Source organism: Capra hircus, chromosome 8 (genome assembly GCF_001704415.2).
Source record: "Capra hircus breed San Clemente chromosome 8, ASM170441v1, whole genome shotgun sequence".
In the NCBI taxonomy this organism is placed as follows: Eukaryota; Metazoa; Chordata; class Mammalia; order Artiodactyla; family Bovidae; genus Capra; species Capra hircus.
The window spans coordinates 85,194,040-85,213,764 of NC_030815.1; the positions used below are offsets into that span (position 1 = coordinate 85,194,040).

Below are 19,725 nucleotides of genomic sequence, written 5' to 3' on the forward strand. Positions count from 1 at the left end.
TTCATCACTCAGCAGTTCCAAATCATACCCTACTATGATTTATTTGAACACACAGTCTCTGTTCAGGGGTGCCCTTGGGACACAGGAGCTAGGCCTTTGATCCGAGTTTGCTCTATTCCAAAAACTTCATGTTCTTCCCACAATATGCCCTCTCCATCTCCTAAGAATCCACACACACAATGAGAGCACACTGCATGAACTTGCCCAGCTGGTCAGGCTGGCTTCCTATGAAAGTTTCTCCAAACTTTAGGGCCTTAAATAAGTCACATCTCTTTCAAATTAAAGCTTAAGTGGAGAGCACCCTATGGCATCAGCAGAGGTCTGGGATTTGCTTCATCAGGTTCTCCACTATATTCCATTCTACTAAGGCAGCTGGAAATCGGAAAAGCGGGGAGAGAAGGAGCAAGTCCCTCCTTTGGAGGGCAGAAGCCAGAAACTTCGTTCACATCTCAAGCCAGCACTTAGTCAGATGGTTACATCTTAGGGCACTCTAGTTCTGTTGTCACCTAAGAACCTGGTTTCTGTTTAATACAGACAAAGGAGACAAGGGTTATGGGGGAACAACTACATGTTTCTGGATAACTTTTATATTTTTTTTCCTGATTATGAGAGCAATTCATACTTACTGCCAAGAAGGGTGTAAAGACAATAAAGTTTGCAAGTAATCCCAGAGGTAACTGTTGTTTAAAATTTATGAGGTCATGTCATATACCTTATTTCTCTCATAACAATGTAAGTCTCATAGTCTTCCTATATTGATAAATTTAGGTTTATATCACCATCATATTTATTCATGGAATGTTTAAGAGATGACCTATGATGACTGGGGAGACAACTTGATTTGATAGCTAATGAGATTGACAGTTGAACTGACAGTTTATATCCTTTGTTTATATTTTAATGGGTCATTCGCTTTTAACTACTGATTTGAAAAAAATCCACTTTATATATTAAGGATTAACATTAACAAACACTTATATAATGCTTTTATTATATAGCATTGTTCTAAGCACTTGTAAAGTTTACTATTTAATCCTTACAATACTATAAGGTAACTGATGTCAACCCCAATTTACAGATGAGAACTCAAGACAGATAGAATAAGCGATTTGGTAAATCCATAGCTGTCTACTTGGGAAGAGGTAGAATCAGGGTTCAAAGTTAGCAGCTTGGTTTCAGGTCCCTGCTCCTGACCACTCAATTCAGTTCAGTTCAGTTGCTCAGTCGTGTCCGACTCTTTGCGACCCCATGAATCCCAGCACGCCAGGCCTCCCTGTCCATCACCAACTCCCAGAGTTCACTCAAACTCAGGTCCATCGAGTCAGTGATGCCATCCAGCCATCTCATCCTCTGTCATCCCCTTCTCCTCCTGCCCTCAATCCCTCTCAGCATCAGAGTCCTTTCCAATGAGTCAACTCTTCGCATGAGGTGGCCAAAGTACTGGAGTTTCAGCCTCAGCATCATTCCTTCCAAAGAACACCCAGGGCTGATCTCCTTTAGAATGGACTGGTTGGATCTCCTTGCAGTCTAAGGGACTCTCAAGAGTCTTCTCCAACACCACAGTTCAAAAGCATCAATTCTTCGGCACTCAGCTTTCTTCACAGTCCAACTCTCACATCCATACATGACTACTGGAAAAACCATAGCCTTGACTAGACGGACCTTAGTCTGCAAAGTAATGTCTCTGCTTTTGAATATACTATCTAGGTTGGTCATCACTTTTCTTTCAAGGAGTAAGCATCTTTTAATTTCATGGCTGCAGTCACCATCTGCAGTGATTTTGGAACCCAAAAAAATTAAGTCTGACACTGTTTCCACTGTTTCCCCATCTATTTGCCATGAAGTGATGGGACCAGATGCCATGATCTTAGTTTTCTGAATGTTGAGCTTTAAGCCAATTTTTTCACTCCTCTTTCACTTTCATCAAGAAGCTTTTTAGTTCCTCTTCACTTTCTGCCATAAGGGTGGTGTCATCTGAGGTTACTGATATTTCTCCCAGCAATCTTGATTCCAGCTTGTGCTTCTTCCAGCCCAGCGTTAATTAATGTTTGTTTGCTATGCATTATACAAAATTGTTTTTCCAATTTGTCACTTTTCTTTTAACTTTAAAGGTCATTTTTTTTAAACTGGGTTTTCACTCATATGGACAAATCTATTAATCTTTTTCTTTATAGACTTCAGCATTGTTTGGTTGGCCTTCAAGAAATGAAGCACGGATTGGAAAGTAGAGGGTAATATAATTCTTATATACTTTTTCAAACTTACTAACCACTTGTAGGTGAACATGTGAAGAAAACGTCACTAAAGTTCATAGTGCTGTGGGGTTTATGTAGTTGAACCCCTATCACCTTTCATCTCAAACCTGAACAACATCCTGACCTGTTTCCTTTCTGCATTTTCCTCCCACCTCAGCCTACATCATTGATACTGGTTCCATTCGACAGAATTTTTTACACTCCCAGACTGTCACATTTCTACTGTGCTAGATACTGGGGACAGACACGGGCGAGGACTCCCTCTCTACCGCCTAACTCCAGCCAGCCGAGTGGGCCTATGCTCTTCTTTCTGAATACATCTTCTTTCTATAAGTCCTAAATCATGCTCATCTTTCAGGTCCAAGTTCAAGTTTTCCTTCTTCATTTCTTGTTCATTTCAGCCCACAAAATTAACTAAGTAACCTCTTTGGCATTTTTTGCATGCACTAAGACGAATGCTAGCATAGTGCCATCTGAGATCATAAACGTAGACGCACCAAGTACATTTTTAGTACCGTTAAAAACAGTTCTGTTATCCATGAGGATGCGTTTTGTCTTTTTAGAAGCTCCAGTACTTTGGCCATCTCATGCGAAGAGTTGACTCATTGGAAAAGACTCTGATGCTGGGAGGGATTGGGTGCAGGAGGAAAAGGGGAAGACGGAGGATGAGATGGCTGATTGGCATCACCGACTTGATGGACATGAGTTTGAGTGAACTCCGGGAGTTGGTGATGGACAGGGAGGCCTGGCATGCTGCAATTCATGGGGTCGCAAAGATTCGGACACGACTGAGCGACTGAATTGAACTGTGCACAAATTAGCAGTGAGTTAAGAGAAACAGTGAGGTCCAGGTGGTGGACTCCCAGCCATAAAGAGATCTGAAAGGGCACTCAACCAGAGCTTTCCGGAGTTTGGAAAGTTATCGGCATGGAGGAACCATGTTTTAAGCTATTATTAAGTTAGGAAAATTATGGATTACTTTGAAAAAACAAGAATCTTCAAAACCTGGGGCAACCGGCTGACAGGACTGCTTCACCTACTGGCGGGTAAACTGAGGCAAAGCGGGCCGGTCTAAGTCCTCAAGGGGAGGCGCGGAGGGGGTGATGGCGAGCGGGACAGTCCTTTGTGAATCTTGCGGCACACTGTCCTAAAGCCAGAGCGCGGCGCACCACAGCCAGGCGCGATTTCGAAGGCCACGTGATAGCACTGGTCCTTCACGAGCGAAGGGCAGGATTCTGCGCCACCACTCTCCCAGCCGTCCAATAAGAAACGGGGAGCGGCAAAGTGGGCGGGTTCCGGGCGGATCCCGCCCGCCCCTCCTACGAAGGCCGCCCAGTGCGGGGCGGGCCCAGATGCCGCCTCCAGTGGGGTCGGGCCAGCCCAACTCGGCTGAGGCAAAAGGGCGACACACACGTCAGTCAAAAGGTTCCGCCAATGAGTTCGTGCGCTGCTCCCGAGCCCGCCCCTGCCTCGGCCTCCCGGCGCCCGCGCGGCTTTCCCTCTGGTTGCTGCGGCCCGCCCGCCCGCGCCTCCTCCATCCGGGTCCTCGTGTGCAGCTCTTGGGTGGCGGCGGGCGGCGGGCGCGAGGGCTGGGCTGTCCCCGCGGCGGACAGCGGCAGGCGGTGGCCTCTTCCGCAAGCCTGAGGTGGGTACAGAGGCGGGACGGCGAGCGCGGGGCCGCCATTTTCCTTCTCTCGGACCCCCCCGGCGGCGGTGGGAAAACGGGAGTGTTGCGAACCGGTTGGTGGAGGCCTGAAGGGCTGGAGCGAGCTGGGCGGGCGGCTTGAGAGCAGAGGCCGCAATAGGCGGTGGCGCGGGTGGGGGATGGGCGCCGCGTGGCGTGGTCGGTCCCAACCCCCTCCGCTTCCCGCCCAGCGCCTCACGGACGGGGGGAGGGGTCATTCTTCACATTCTTCACCCCGCCCCTCCCCCAACTTCAATCAAACTTGGGTGGGGGAAGTCCCGCCCCCGCGCCTTGCCCATTGGCCAGCGTTCCTTCCCGCTATGGCGTGACTGGCTGTGGACAGCGCCAGGTCCCCTGACGTCACTTCCGCTATCAGGTTTGTGGGCAGGGGAGACCTTGGCCTTGGGGGCTGGGATGCCAGAGGGAAGGTAGGAAGTGCGGGGGAGGGCCGGGACAAGCGGGCGGGCAGGCTCTGGGCTACCTCCCTGCTGCTAATCCGCCGGCCTAACTCAGCCTCCGGTCCTGGAGCAGCTGTGCAGCCGGTCCACCCCTGCGGCCGTCCTTGGCAGTGGAGAGGGCGGGCGGGAGGAAGTGGGATCCCGGGGGGACGGGCTCATGCATGGCGACCTGGGCCCCAGCCAGCGGCCCCAGCCCTGACTTGGGGGCTGCACACCCTGGAAGCAGGTTGGCTGATACACGTTCCTGGAGGATTCCGGTGTGAGGAATGCATAACCTTTATGTCCTTGGCTAGCAATGGCCTTCAGTCTTCCCAACTTTTACAGTATGGCCTGGCCCTCCTGCCTCTGTGTCACAGGTCAACTCTAAAGCTTTTTAAAATAGACTTCTCAATTTTGAGAGGGCTGGCTAATGGGAAGAGGCATTGGGCATAGTGAATGTTGAATTCTTTAAGTAAATCAGAAGACTGGATGAGTTTTTTTTTTTTTTTTTTTGTAACTTTACTGATGATTATTTTCTTGGCACGCAGTTGCTAGAGTAAAAACCGCATTAAGCAGTCCTCATTCATTTCTGATGGCCGGAAAATCATGCACTGGTTTAAAACGTTAAATTTTAAATTGAAACGTTCAGAAAATGTAATGATTGTCCAAGTTTTTCTGCTGTATGGCAGTCTGGTTCGTTTATAGTATATTCAGAAAATACATGTAGTTAAGTAACGTTTTGTAAGTTACTTCGGTGGTTTTTTGAGGGTGTTTGATTTACTATACCCAGTTAGGTAGTATTGTGAAACTTGTAAACTTTGAGAGTGGAGCGGTTAGCATTAACTAGAATTTCTTGGTTTAGAGTACAGCACACTATAGATATTTGTGTGCTTTTTCTTTCAACAGCTAATAGTTTTGTTTGTAGTGGCAATTGATCAAAATGAAGAATCCTAAACCAGATTCTTCAAACTGTAGGTCCTGACTTACTGGGTTATGAAATCACGTCAGTGGGTGGTGGTCACAATTTTTTAAAAACAGAAAATAGTATCAATAGTTTGTTATATGAAACTGATGATTCTGTTGTATAATGTTTATTCCTTCAAAAATACTTCTCTGAAGATGAGTATCAAAAAAGTTTGGAGGACATTTCTTTTAATGGGTTTTTTTTTTCCCGTTTATATCACTGGTCTTCAAGGAGTATTAAAAGTGGCCCTGATTATTTATACTTGGTGGAACATGTTCCTTTCACTTTTGTTTTCAGGAGCTAGCAATCCGTGGCCAGCATGCATTTTAATCACTTAATATTTTTAAGTCTGGAGAGGCTTTTATTTAGACATTAAAGGCTCTTCATCCCAGAATATTAACTGATGAATGATTTTTCCATGTACATGCCCAGGTGGCGCTAGTGGTAAAGAATCTGCCTGCCAGGGCAGGAGAAAATAAGAGACACGGGTTCGATGCTTGGGTCTGAAAGATCTCATGGAGGAGGGCATGGCAACCCACTCCAGTATTCTTGCCTGGAGAACCCACGGACTGAGGAGGCTGGTGGGCTCCATTGGATCGCAGAGAATCAGACACAACTGAAGCGACTTAGCATAGCACAGGATGAGAATAGAAGAGTCTGGATCCCCAACAATGAGTTGTCAACATTGCCCTAATGTGACCTTGGGTGGAGTAAAGAAGGCTTGATCACAGTATGATCTTTGACTGTGGGTGTTCTAAACATTGCACAGTCACTTAGGATAAAAAGAGAGCCACTGTTTTTTTTTTTTTTTTTTGCCGTATATTAAGTCTTTGAAATCCAGAGTGTCTTTTACGGTAACAGCACATCTCATTTGGAGCTAGTCACATTTCTAGTGTTCGAGTGACATGTGGCTACTACCACCCCAAATGGATGGTGGATTGCTTAGCTGCTCTTCAAAAATTGGCTTTCTCTGACTAAGTGTGTTTCAGATTATCAGCTGAAAATGTCCCCTCTGTCTGTGGCCTCATCTCAAATGTGAGGCAGTTGCATCAGTTGATTTCTTAAGCTCTTTCTGGGTATAAGATTTAAGGACTCTGAGGCAGCTGACAACTATGCTTTCATTAAGTATCACTTTTGCTTCTCTAGGAATGTTTTAAGAGATTTGGATGATTTGTTTTAACAGATATTAATGATGTTCTTTTAATCTGCTTTTTCTGCTTTGTGCCAGTATTCATTTCATGAAGTTATATACTACTTGTTCACTTAGCGGTTTCTTCCCTTCTCCCCAGTTTTTTAGTCAGTTATAGAATATTTTTCTTGTACATTGTAGACTAAGGATACAGTTGGTTATAGTAAACTGGGGAATCTGGATTTAATGACAAGAACCCACCTTTTCTTGACTTTGGGGATTGTGTGAATTACACGGTGACATTTCAACCTGGGTACATATCAGTATAATAAAGGATAGAAAGGTCGAATATGATAGGATTGAGAAATAATGGTGTATATATAAGGACCACTAAGCAGAATAAGTTACCCAAGTGGAGTACTCTGCTTTATCCTAAATATTTGTGTGCATTATAGGGTGTGTAGCAGAATATAGGGAGGTAGCTTAGAATGCACTTAACAGCAGGGGTGTTGGCCCCAGATTAACAATTTGCATTGCAGAATCTTCAAAGGAATATTGGGAATTGAATTGACATTTTTTTTTAATTTTAGAATTTAGATAATTTATCTAATCTAGAATGCCTTATGTTGTGTGTCAAAGTGAATGAAAGGAAATGGTCCTTTTGGAAAACATGGCCTAGTACTTAGCTTTTAAAACTTAACAGGAGTCTCAACATGAGTCTCAGGCTTAGTGCAGTATTTGGTAGGATAACAAATTTAGTGGATGTAGCTAGATTACTGTGGTGATCATTTCACAGTTACACAATAACAAATTACATTGTACACCTGGAACTAATACAATGGTATATGTCAATTATACCTCCATTAAAAAAAAATTCAGCCCCTCTCAAAAAAGAAATTAAGATCTTAGATTAAAAGTAGGTCAATTTTGTTAGTAAAACTTAGTTATAGCCAAAAACTTAATCTTGTCAATTTCACATGTCAACTTAACCTTGATGGGGCAATCCATGGCTAAAAATAATGCCTATATTCTGTCAAAGGAATCAAAATACAATTGGAAAATTTGTATATGTATTTATGTTTAAATATTCAGCCATTATCATCAGATAATTTTATTAATATTCAACTGTTTGAAGAAAATTGTATTAAGTAGCCAGTGTTCTAATTTTGATTTGTGTTTATCATCAAGTGAAAGTTGGTGATGAGACTAAAGGAAATACTTTGTTGTATTTGTATAAAATTTGACCCCCAAAAATGAAGTTTAGTCACCTGTAAGGTGGCATGGAGATATGTAAAAAGTAGAACTTTATGAGCTACTTTGTTTATAGGAGTATGTAAATACAAAAGGTGGGATATTAGATTGCTGGAGAAAACAACATTTTAGCTCAGAATATCAAACTGTTAATAGATATTAAGCATGTAGAAAAGATAGGGTATGCCTGTGTTTGGACTAAGTAGGAAAATTGATAAATGCAAAGGTGGTATTGATATATTTTAATTAATATGTAGCCTTCAGAATGTATATTCAGATGTGTTTTTAATGCCATGGCAGTTAACATTCTTTTGGTTATAGACTTTTTTGCAGATGTGGCAAAAGCTATGGAATCTTGCAGAGAAATTGTATATACAATTTCTGGTGGTTACTGAAGCTGGTTATGGATGCAGGTTAACTCTGGCCAGAGTTGCCTATACAAGTATATTAAACTATATGATGTCATACACTATCGTTTACTAAGATATAAGTGGATATTAAAAGTGTTAGAAACTTTGATATACATATAGATATATAAATAAGTAGGTTGCCTTTTCACTGCACATTTTAAATTGATGCAGCATGATTTCATTGAAGATAAGTATTTTTGACTGTCACAGGTTTACCCAGGAAGGTAAAATAATGGTCTCGCTGTGCATTGGACTGTAGCCCACCAGGCTCCTCTGTCCATGGTACTTTTCAGGCAAGAATATTGACATGGGCTGCCATTTTCTCCTCTAGGGGATCTTCCCAACCCAGGGATTGAACTTGCATCTCCTGTGTTGTAGGTGGAGTCGTAGTTTTTTTTAGTTTCTCAAATAGGTTTAATTTATTAAGAAAAATGGTTACCATTTGTTGAGTATGTCAGCTAAGATGTCATTAAGATGGATCACTAGGATGATGTGTGTATGTTCTAATCCTCAGAACAATCCTGTGAGGTGTGGATGTTAGGTTCCAACTGGAGATGAGAACTAAACCTCAAGGAGGTTATTTAACTTGAAAAAGAACACAGCTGCCATGCTTGACCTGTAAACTCCTTTCCTGTATTACCATGTTGCACAGAAACGTTTTGTGCAAGTTGAGTTGAGACTTTTGGTCACTAGGGTATTTAATGGGGAGGGGAGAAGTTTAAGCTGCAGATTGAGGTAGTAAGTGAACAGGATAGAAAATGGATGTAAAGTTGTGCTACTGTTAGAAAAGGAAATATGTAAAAGGTCACATTCAGATAGTTTTAGCTGATAGTCTTGTCTAAGAATGTTTTAGAATTGTCTAATACTGATGGTTGTAGCTGAAAGTTATTGAGCATCCACTCTGCACTTGGTGGTATACTTTGTGGTTTTTGTATTTTATTTCTAATCCCTCTTAACATCCTGTAAGATTTGTCTGATTTTTATGAGTTGAAATAACAAAAGCCGAGAGATTATCACTTGATGTGTCTGAAGACAAGGTAAATGAGAAACCGGGATTCAAACTGGATCTCTGATTCTGAAATACGCTTTAGAGGGAAAATCTCAAGGAATGAAAACACGCTAGTCAGTTACATAACTTCTTTCTCCAGCCAAAGATTGTATAGTTGTGATCAGTGTGTCTGTTAAGAGTTTCACTTAATTTTATTTCTTACTGAACATTTCCATGGGTTCTTACAATCCATAAATTCTAGTTTATGGATTGTAGTCTGAAAGCTTGCTTAACTAAACATTACCTCCTCTTTGCTATTAGATTTTAGTTTCCAAAATTTGCTGTAATCAGAGTTAATCTGAAAAACTGAAGATTGAAAACCATCAGTGGATCATAAAGTCAATATATGTGTATAATAATGTATAAAAGAGTAGGAGTTGGTGTTCATTTGTGAACAGTATTGAATATTCGTATCTTACTATATTAGTTTAGTATTTGGCTTCCCTGGTGGCTCAGTGGTAAAGAATCTACCTGACAGTGCAGCAGACATGGGTTCAATCCTTGGGTTGGGAAGGAGAAAATGGCAACCCATTCCAGTATTCTTGCCTGAAAAATCCCATGGACAGAGGAATCCGAAGTGTTGCAAAGAGATGGACACAAATGAGCACAGCACAAAGAGTCAGACGTGACTTGGTGACTAAAGCAACGGTTGGGAAGGAGAAAATGGCAACCCATTCCAGTATTCTTGCCTGAAAAATCCCATGGACAGAGGAATCCGAAGTGTTGCAAAGAGTTGGACACAAATGACCACAGCACAGAGTCAGACGTGACTTGGTGATGAAAGCAACGGTTGGGAAGGAGAAAATGGCAACCCATTCCAGTATTCTTGCCTGAAAAATCCCATGGACAGAGGAATCCGAAGTGTTGCAAAGATTTGGACACAAATGACCACAGCACAAAGAGTCAGACATGACTTGGTGACTGAAGCAACCGTAATACTAGTATTTAGTGTTACATATGTATAGACGTGTATGTATGAGTACTGTTTAAAAATACAAAATATTTTTCTTGTGAATTATGAATAGTGATGCTACATAGTAGATACCTGCTCCCTGTGCTGCTCACCCATAAACTCCCAACTTATATAGTATGAAATAAGCAGGCCACACTTGCCAAGATTGAAAAATGAATACATTTTTAGATTCAGTGTTTATTTAATCTTAGATTCCTATGTTTGATGAAGGTTCAGACATTTTAAGATGAGAAAACTGGGCTGGACTTGAGGGTTGTGGTAGAGGTGTCAGCTGGTTTTACTGTTGGCTGTCATTTTAAAAGTAAGGACTATGCTGGTTCAGTGTTCTCACTTACCAATACTTGTATTTAAGATATGGCATTGTATATTGCATTATTGCCCTTCATAGTAGACCTAAAATGAGAAGATGAATTTGTTCATTAATTTTCCAGAAGGTAGATGTGAAATGGTGCTTCAGAAAGTTGTCTTTATTTAAGTCCGTGTGTGTGAGTGTACGTATACTTGGGCATAGATTTTAAGGTATAAACTGGCTCTTTCAGAATAGACCTGCCATCTGAAAATGGGAAGTTGGCACCTGAGATCTGCTGAAGAGAGAAGAACTTGATGCAGGGTTGTTTTTTTTTAACCCCCACTGAAGTTAATAATGAATTTTTAATTTTAAAATATATATTCAAAATTCATGTATTAGATTTTGAAAACTTTATTAAAAGTTAAGAAAACAGTGGATATTTACTCACATTTTCAAGCCCATTACTTGTTACATTCTGCCAAAAATGGAATAGAGTGGGAGATGTAAACTGTTCTGTCTATTCAGTTTACAAAGCTAACCCACAGACCAGTATTTGGGTTCATTCCTTGAGTTGGGACGATCCTTTGGAGGAAGAAATGGCAACCCACTGCAGTATTCTTGCCTGGAGAATCCCATGGATAGAGGAGCCTGGTGGGCTACTGTCCATGGGGTTGCAAAGAGTGAGACATGACTGAGTGACTTAATACAACACATGCTGGTTCTGGAGAAAGATGAGTTCAGTTCAGTCGCTCAGTCATGTCCGACTCTGCGACCCCGTGAATCGCAGCACGCCAGGCCTCCCTGTCCATCACCAACTCCCGGAGTTCACTCAAACTCATGTCCATCGAGTCGGTGATGCCATCCAGCCATTTCATCCTCTGTCGTCCCCTTCTCCTGCCCCCAATCCCTCCCACCATCAGGGTCTTTTCCAATGAGTCAGCTCTTCGCATGAGGTGGCCAAAGTATTGGAGTTTCAGCTTCAGCATCAGTCCTTCCAATGAACACCCAGGACTGGTCTCCTTTAGGATGGACTGGTTGGATCTCCTTGCAGTCCCAAGGGACTCTCAAGATCGCCAGCACCACAGTTCCAAAGCATCAATTCTTCGGCGCTCAGCTTTCTTCACAGTCCAACTCTCACATCCATACATGACCACTGGAAAAACCATAGCCTTGACTAGATGGACCTCTGTTGGCAAAGTAATATCTCTGCTTTTGAATATGCGATCTAGATTGGTCATAACTTTCCTTCCAAGGAGTAAGCGTCTTTTAATCTTATGGCTGCAGTCACCATCTAGTGGCTTGTAAAGCCTTGACTTTTTAGGAGCAGTGTTTTGCATGTTCATACCTGAATCATCATCTGGCCTTGTAGAATTGAAATAGGCTCAGATATGGTAAGTTTGTAGATCTTAATAATTTGGAACAGGTTACTAAACTTATTGGCACCAGTTTCCACCTATGTAAAACAGAGATGATATGACTTAAATAAGATGGCACACATGAAGGGGCTTAATGTTGGGCCATACGTATATCGAGGGTATGGTAAATCTTTTTTCCCTTACCATTACAGGTGATTTAGTCCAATTAATTGATGTTACAGAGACCTTAGAAAAGCTTAAGTTACTTGCACATGGCTTCAGTGGCAGTGAGTAGGCTGGGCCAGGGTTTGAACCCTGACTTGTTGACTCCAAATGCTGAGAACATTTCATATACAAGTTTTGTGTCTAATTTTCTTAGGAATATAACTATGAGTGGAATTAACTTTTTGATGAACTGCTAAACTTTCCAAAGCATCTGACCCATTTTACATTCCAACCATAGTTGGGAACATAATTTCTCTATATCCTCAACAATGCTTCCTTTCTTTTTGTTCTCTTTTGATTATGGCCATCCTAGTGGATCTGAAAGTGCTGTCCCATTATGATTCAGGTTTCCCTAATGAGTAATAAATGATATTGAATCTATGTACTTTTGGCCATTTTTTGCTTATTGATTATATCTTTGGAGAAATGGCTATTCTTTACCCTTCTTTAAATTATTCATTTTAAGTTACTTAAATATGGTGGGGGCCCAGATTTATTTTCTTGTGTGTAGGTATTCAGTTGTCCCAGCACTGTTTGCTGAAAATTATTCTTTCTCCATTGAATTGTTGTGGCACTCTGGTTGAAAATTGGTTGACCCAATGTATAAGGGTTACTTCTGAACTTCAATTCCAATCATATGGAGCTGTATGTCATAAAAATGGTTTTGATTATAGGTTTTGGTTGTTACTAAGTCACCACTTAGTAATTTTCCTTGACATTAAATTTGGTGCATTCCTTAACAAATCAAGAAATCTTTGTGGTAGCTGTCTGTTAAGTATGAAGTCAGTAAATTGAAGACTGATGTTTAATATGATTTAGCTTTGTAAGATTTTTATTATAAAACTAAGCTGATCTTATTGCTTAGTTCAGAGAGTACTGTACCAAAACATTAAATAGCTTGATTCCTCACTTTGATCTTCATAGTGCCTTTCTTTGCTGGCATGGAATACATGAGTAGGTTAATTTAAAAATTAGAATCTCTGTATATTTTTTGCTGTTCCTTTAATCATGGATTATGCATACTGTACAGAACTTTTGTGTTTTAGAGGATCTTCTGTTCCTCCTTTGTAATGGAGTTTTTGGGTTTCTCAAGGGAAGGATAAGTGTTCTGGTAACTTAAGAAAATTAAAGTTGATAAGTATGATGCAATAAAATGATTTCTGAATCTTATATGGATTCAGATAGCTAAGAATTTAGAATAATACTAATTAAATATAAGGAATAAAAGCACTGTTTAGATCATGAATATTGCTACAGTTTAAATTGCTGATTTTTGGAAGGTTTGTTTCAGTTCAACTTAGTTCACATTCAGTGAATGAAAGTAGTCTAATACTTTTTTTTTTCTCCTTTAATCACACAGGAGAACGAGGATTACCTAGGAGAGAGCTTTCCTGTGGTGCCCAGCTGTGGTCCAGTTTCAGCATTCTCCCTGGACGTTCTCTTCACTGTGGGATGAGGTAGTAGGTTGTATAGTTTTAGGGTCACACCCACCACTGGGAGATAACTATACAATCTACTGTCTTTCCTAAGGTGATAGAAAAATCTGCATCCAAACAGCCTCACACAGTTGATAACTAATTGTACAGCATTTAAGATTGACTTGTGTGAAAATGCAGTAGTGCAGCATTTCTTACTAGTGTTCAAGTTGCTGCTTATTTTAGAGACTAGACTGATTGGGGATTGGGATACTTTTCTATTCTCATTTCTGCATGTTGGAATAAGTGTATATTTTATTTTGATTGATGTTGCTAATGCACCATAAAGAGATTGTAGTCTTCATTTCAGAAGAAAAGATTGCTCTATCAGAGTGAGGTAGTAGATTGTATAGTTGTGGGGTAGTGATTTTACCCTGTTCAGGAGATAACTATACAATCTATTGCCTTCCCTGAGGAGTAGACTTGCTGCATTTTGTTTTTTTCTAGATGATATTAAAACTCAGAAGAATTAATTTTGACATTGCTTTGTACTTAGCAGTTTGCTTAAGTCCTTGTTAATAACATTCTCTGTTCAAGTATGATGTACCTACAATAGACACAGTGATCTAGCATTTACATTTTTCACATATGGTATATTTCAGAAATTTGAAATTGAGCAAAAATCTCAGAGTGGAGAAAGTATATGACTTTCAAGAAATCTTAATAGGGTACCATGCATTTTTGTAATTGTGAATAGGTTAACTGCCCCTGGTACAGATATCCAAGGTGAGATCCTAGGTGGGATAGGTAAATACCGAAAGAGTACTGTCTGAGCTAAATTGAAATCCGTTTGATTATGATTCAGCCCCCAATTTGGTGTTTATGTGACCTTAGGCATTGTTGTAACTACTGTTGCAGTGATATGTTGATTTGGACGTCTTCACTCTCTAGCCTAGAAAAGGAGAAATGGTTTCATTGGTTCAGCTCTCGTTCCCTTTTTAAGTCCTTAAGATGTCAGCTTTGCCCTGGTCTCCAAAACCTGAAATGGGCCTTCATTCACAAAGGGAGGTCCTCTGAAGCTTGTCAGTTTAGAAAGTCTATAGTTGTTTTAAAGAAAATGTGAGGATAATGCTTGAAAGGAATGTTTTAATTTTAACACCCTTGATTAGCCTTTTTCTAATCGTGGAACTTTAGGACTTTTATCTAAAAAAGTCCATGTTTCAGCTTTTTTCCAATGGCCAAGTCATACGCTACCTTGAAAGTGAGTGAAGTTGCTCAGTCGTCTCCGACTCTTGATGATCCCATGGACTGTAGCCTACCAGGCTCCTCTGTCCGTGGAATTTTCCAGGCAAGAGTACTGGAGTGGTTGCCATTTCCTTCTCCAAGGAAATGCTACCTTAGGCCCTTATAATCAGCTAACGCTCCCTTTTTTAAGTGTTTACCATTTGTTTTATTTTGGGAGAAGAGAAAGAGGCAAAGTGTAGGTGAGAGAGAGGTCACCTCTTTCCAAATATTTCCATCTATCATGAATCTTAGTATCTTAGGCAATCATTGTACAGGGCTCTAGGCTGCAGGAACTTTGCATGAGAGAAAACATCAAATTCTCTCCTGGATGGGTCCAAACCAAGTGATTTACCCTGGGTCAGATTTATAGTTTTCTGGTTCATCCCTGGCATACATATAGATGGAAACCTGCATGGTTCCGGAATTGGTCTTCAAACTAGACATAGACATGTTGGGTAGGGGGCCTTTTATAGTCATTGCCTTTTGGTGTGCCAAAGAAAAGTGGGAATGTTTGAGAAATTTTTGGCAAGTTGTTTTTGTGGGTTTCCAGTACATGTGCCTTCAGAATGGATATCATCACAAGTTTGCAATTGGAAATTTAACTAATACCTAAGGTCTGGTGAAAAATGAATTTATATCTTTTATTATTACTCAGGGATACATTTCATACCCTTTTTGGTCAAGCTTAGCAATTGAATCAAATGGTTGAGTACTACGTTTTTTAAAACATTTAAAAGTACCTTATGGTACAGTGAGATAATCTCGGAAAGCTTGTTTTTGATGGTGACAAAAACCATGATCAGAATTTGCTTCTGATTACGTCAAGAGTCAAAACCCCAAATAACCTGGGCCTAAAAGTGACTAGTTATAACTAGGAGACAGCATCTAAATGGGACACACTGTGAGTGAGTTTGCTTCATTTGACAGTGGTGAGGAGGATTTATATATACTGTCATCTAATTTTCTAGTTTATCAAAAGAGGTGGAGAGTTATGAAATTATATTTAAATTTTAGTACTCTGTTAAATGTTTTGTAAAGTCTGTGGCACCAACTTTTTGTTTTTTGGCTGTATTACCTGAGGGATTTCAGTTTCCCCACCAGTGATTGAACCTGGGCCCTCGACAGTGAAAGCATGGAGTCCTAACTAGTGGACTGCCAGGGAATTCTGGCTAGTAACTTTGTAAAAGCTATCAGTGAGTGAATTCTAACTGGTTTTAATTTGAAATAAACCCCCCCAAATATGGCCTAATTTAACAGGTTAATTTGAAGTCCATCTACTAAGTAGAAGACCAGCAAGAAAAAAATGGGTTCCTAGGAAGAGGTAGTAGGTTGCATAGTTTTAGGGCAGGGATTTTGCCCACAAGGAGGTAACTATACGACCTGCTGCCTTTCTTAGGGCCTTATTATACCACGGTAACCGGTTTCCTTGGTACCTTGCTTTGGTGTAAACACATCTTTCTGGAGAGTTTCTCACGAGTGAAAACATTGCTGGCATACCAAAGAAGCAGTGCTTGCTTTAGTGATTTATAAACAGCAGCATTATATGAACATCAACTACTGAGAATTTAAGACTTGTGAAGTACAGTTGCTCATGTAATCTCACTTTGGGGTTGCTGAGAAGTTCGGGAAAGCATAGTTTTGTTTTTGGTCATGTTCCCTTTTCTGCTCAAGACACTGCCAGTTGTAGCCCCCTCTGTAACTCTTTATCCAAAAGGCATTTAATGAAACTTTTGAAATACTCTGCTTTTTCCTACACTGTGTTTATGCATTGCTAGTTTTTTTTTTGTTGTTTTCTGGACTTCAGATTTGGAGCACTTCTTAGGGGTGGTATTGCATAGTGTGGGAATCCATCATTGCATTGAGCACCCATTCTGGTATATAATTCTGCGATTGAATCTGTCTAATATGTGCAAGGACTGGAAGGGCAACAAAAATGAAAGGTTATAAGATATATATATTTTTTATTAAATATCTTTCTAATAAAAATAATACTTCTAAAACTTGTGCTTTTAAATCATTCTTAACCATCCTTTCAGAATTAGATGCAATTTTTTATTTGTATTTAGATTTAAGGTCTGTTAAAGTACTTAATTTTTTTCTTTGCAGTAATTTGCTGATTCTACTATTCACAGATGTATATTTGTGAAGCTAACTCCAGCCGTACCCTACTCTTTCATTTTTGGAAATGCTTTTGTCTTTGTAGTAATTACATCTGCTTAGGACATTCTACTTTCTTGAAATAATTCTCATTCTAGTGAGTCTTCTAAAGTAGGCACTACCTTGTTCATTATCCCTCCTCATTTCTCCAGCCTAGTTCAAACACTTAATCATACTGGGGAGCCGCTTAAAATTTTTTCAAGTAATTTGAACAGTAATATGTTTAAAAGACTATTAGGCCAGTGAAGTTTCCCATCCTGTTTCCAATACTTCAGAGAATGATACAGTGGAAGCAAGGTCAGGAGGTCTAAGCATGTTCCACACCTCTGACCAATTGGGGCTTTAATTTCCTCTGTAAATTGATTTTAATATTTCACAATTTCCCTAATTTTGCTTATAAAGGTATTCTGAATGAACTTTAACCCTCTTATTGTTAAAATGTTTGGGCCACACCGGCCAACCTTCATCTTTCCCCCATCCCATGGAACTTGATTTTCCAGATTGTTCTTTCTTGTGCTTCCTGTTTTGCCTCCTGTGGTTGGGATCTTGGTGGGAGGTCAGCTGGAAGGGGCCTCCCGGGGATTGGACGTAGTGCCTTCAGAAAAGTTTGATGGTTGAAAAGGCACATGGAAAATGTTTAACATGGAGAAATTCAAAACCACAATTGGATATCACCTCACATAAGTCAAAACGGCTATAAGCAAAACTACAAATAATAGATGGTAGAGAAGTTACGGAGAAAAGGGAAACCTACATTGTTGGTGGTGATGTTAATTGCTTCATCTTCTATGGAGAACAGTATGGAGGTTCTTAAAACAGCTACCTTATGGATCCAGCAGTGCCACTCCTGGACATATATCTGGGGGGAGGAAAAACTGAAAAAGGTACAAGCCCCCTAGTGTTCAAAGCAGTACTGTTTACAATAGCAAGGACATGGTGACAACCCATCAATTGATTTAAGGTGTGTGTGTATGCAAACTGGAATATTACTCAGCATTAAAAAATGAGATTGCCATGTGCAGCAACATGAATGGACATAGAGAACTAAGGTGAAGTCAGATAGGATACCACTGATACATGTGAAAACTAAAAGATAATACAAATGAATCAACATATAACACTCAGAATTTTTAATTACAGATTATTCCAGAGAGGAAGTTGGGGGCTGATGGCAAAGAGATATGTATACAAACTACATAAAATACATATACAGTAAGGATTTACTGTATAATGCAGGGAACTATATTCACTATCTTATAACCTGTGAAAAAAATCACTGGTGTATGCCTGAAGCTGACACAATATTGCAAATCTAAAAAGTTCAGCCTGAGGGAAGCAGGTGTATTAACTTCTTGGGATTCATAACTTAAAATTTTGCTGTATTAATTTTTTGGGATTCGTAACAATTTTATTTTGGTGTAAGGATGTTTTTTCTGTAAGAAAATCTATGGGTGGAGTAATTGAACTGCTGTTAACATCAGTAGCTTAGATAAATTTGCATTTCAAGTAAATATGACGGTTACCCGGTGCTAGTAAGGAAGCTTCATGATTGCTGCCTAGATTCTTTCTAGCTTTTCTAGAAAGATGTGTTTGAACACTAGCACATGGTTTCCATTCTTAAGGTCTCTTTGTCACAATGACTATTGTTAGTGCCATCACCCTTCTTTCAGGCAGGAAGACATAAGGGGAAGGGCAAGAACATTTCAACCGCCAAACCAGTTTGAAGAGTGTTGCAGTGACACCAAGTAGTGACTCCTTTGTGAGTCATCAGTTGGTGCTGCAATACACTACTATGGTTGCAAGTAAGGCAGGAAAGTGACTTAATGGACCAGTTTTCAGACTGAGCAGGTAACAACAGGGAATTAGGAAAAATACTTGACATAAAGACTAATGGCTTCTGTTCCACTGCTGACTTACAGGCTTGAAGAGAAGTTTCAGTAGAAATGGAAAGGTTCAGTCAGAAGGGACTTTAAGGTGAAAGCTGGCTAGGGACCAGCAAGGACCCTACAATATATATACTCCTACCACTGGGCCTGGTACAAAATTAAACCTAATAAAGTTTTTTTTTCTTTAAACTTTCCTAAAGTAGCTTCATGTTCACAGCAAAATTGAGCAGGAAGTACTGAGTTCACATAATGCCCTGTGTCCCTTCATCCTGACCACAGCAGTACATTTAATAAGGCGTGTTTTTGTGTTACCTTTGAAGTTCTTCCACCATTATAATTAGGTTAAAAAGCTTAGCTTAGTGCACCATGGTAAGTACATAACTCAGCAATGACCACAGGACAAATTATTGGCTTTGAGTGCCAAAATGGCCTCTGGAAAATTTAATGCCAGAAGCAGGTACTTTAAATGATTTTTTGTAATTTTGCATAAACGTCTAAAGCTAAACCTGGAGGGCTGATAATGAGTTGCATAATGGCAACAGAGCAGAAGAAAATGGGTAATAAACTTTTCCATCCCAAGAGGTTTACCAGCAGGTCAGGAGGGAATGGCGATAGGATGAGATGGATGGATAGCATCACCGACTCAATGAATGAGTTTGGGCAAACTCCAGGATATTGTGAAGACAGGAAAGCCTGGTGTGCTGCAGTCCGCAGGTTCACAGAGTGAGACATGACTTAGCAACTAAACAATAAGGAGGGAATGGGACTGCAGTTAGACTTCGGTGAGTGCTGGAGAAATGGTCCCTGTGCTTAGTGCTCTGGGATGGGTATGGTGGAATTCTATAAATGGATTGGGGTGGAGATCCAGGATCAGGCAGTTGCAAATTTCCCTTTCCCTACAGCGTAGCTAGGAGACCTGTAGGGAAGACTGTACAGCCTGATAACCTCATCAGTAAGGGTTGC

The 19,725-nt window shown here is 40.4% G+C and overlaps 2 non-coding genes across 2 annotated transcripts; both read left to right on the forward strand.

The window, feature by feature from the left end:
* On the forward strand, positions 13,809-13,918 carry MIRLET7F (microRNA let-7f). The gene has a single exon (NR_129545.1). It is a non-coding gene; the product is annotated as a microRNA let-7f (primary transcript).
* Positions 16,022-16,126, forward strand: MIRLET7D (microRNA let-7d). The gene has a single exon (NR_129543.1). It is a non-coding gene; the product is annotated as a microRNA let-7d (primary transcript).